General features: G+C 51.1%; 1 protein-coding gene across 2 annotated transcripts in view; it reads left to right on the top strand.

The window, feature by feature from the left end:
• The window catches only part of TSPAN16 (tetraspanin 16), a 23,438-nt gene that overhangs the window by 21,529 nt on the left and 655 nt on the right, over positions 1–1,254 (top strand). The window lies entirely within an intron of this gene.

The raw sequence follows: 1,254 nt of genomic DNA, 5'->3' as shown, positions 1-1,254 counted from the left end.
GTCGATGCCGACTCATACCGACCCCACAGACCAGGGGAGACCTGCCCCTGTGAGTTTCTGAGCCTGACACTGTTTACAAGAGTGGGAAGTCCCGTCTTTCTCCCGAGCCTGGCAGTTTCCAACGGCGAGCATTTCAGATGGCAGTGACCACTGTGCCACCAGGGCCGACTCCCTACCGCTGAGTCAATTCTGACGCATGGCAACCCCAGAGCGAGGTCGGAACTGCCCGCGTGGGTTTCCCACTAACTCGTGACGGGAGGAGGAAGTCTCATGACTCTCTGGCGTCCATTAAAGCGCTCTGGTGGCACGTGGGCTAAAGATTGAGCGGCTATCCAAGAGGTTGGTAGTTTGGACGTATCAGCAGGAGAAAGAAAAGTGTCTGCTTCTGTGACGATCCCACAGCCTCGGAACCCCATGGGCCAGTTCTACTCCGTCCGATCGAGTCTCGGTGAGTCTCCAAAGAGACGGAACAATAAGTAAGTGTTAGCCCAGATTACAAAATTCAGTTGTGTTAAGATGCCAACAGATTCCAGACCATTCCTGTCAAAATCCCAGCTGGGTGTTTGTGCAGAAAATGACAAGCTGATCATGTGTGTAAGGACTTCAAGGGACTGATAATAATCAAGGAGCCCTGGTGCGCAGTGGCGAAGTGCTTGCCTGCTCACTGGAAGGTCAGCAGTTCAAACCCACCGTCGTCTCTGTGGGAGAAAGAGGTGGCCGTCTGCTTCCATAACGATGGACAGCCTTGGCATTCCATGATGCTCACCTTCCTGACACGATTGCTGAAGACAAAGTGGGTGCATAAGCAAATGTGGTGAAGAAAGGTGATGGTGCCCGGCTAGCAAAAGATATAGCATCTGGGGTCTTAAAGACTTGAAGATAAGCCAGCGGCCATGTAGCTGAGAAGCAACAAAGTCCACACGGAAGAAGCACACCAGCCTGTGTGATCACCAGGTGTCTAAGGATCAGGTTTTAGGTATCAAAGAACAAAAAAATCATTATTGAGAATGAGGGCAGTGCGAAATGGGGACCCAAAGCCCATCTGTAGGCAACTGGACATCCCCTTACAGAAGGGTCCCAGGGAGGAAACAAGTCAGTCTGGGTGCAGTGTAGCAGCGATGAAACATACAACTTTCCTCTAGTTCTTTAATGCTTCCCACCCCACTATCATGATCCCAATTCTACCTTACAAGTCTGGCTAGACCAGAGCATGTACACTGGTACAGATAGGAACTGGAAACACAGGGAATCCAG

Source organism: Echinops telfairi, unplaced genomic scaffold, assembly GCF_000313985.2.
Source record: "Echinops telfairi isolate 266 unplaced genomic scaffold, ASM31398v2 ScPeMD7_36;HRSCAF=134, whole genome shotgun sequence".
NCBI lineage: Eukaryota > Metazoa > Chordata > Mammalia > Afrosoricida > Tenrecidae > Echinops > Echinops telfairi.
This window is presented reverse-complemented; position numbering and strand designations above follow the sequence as displayed.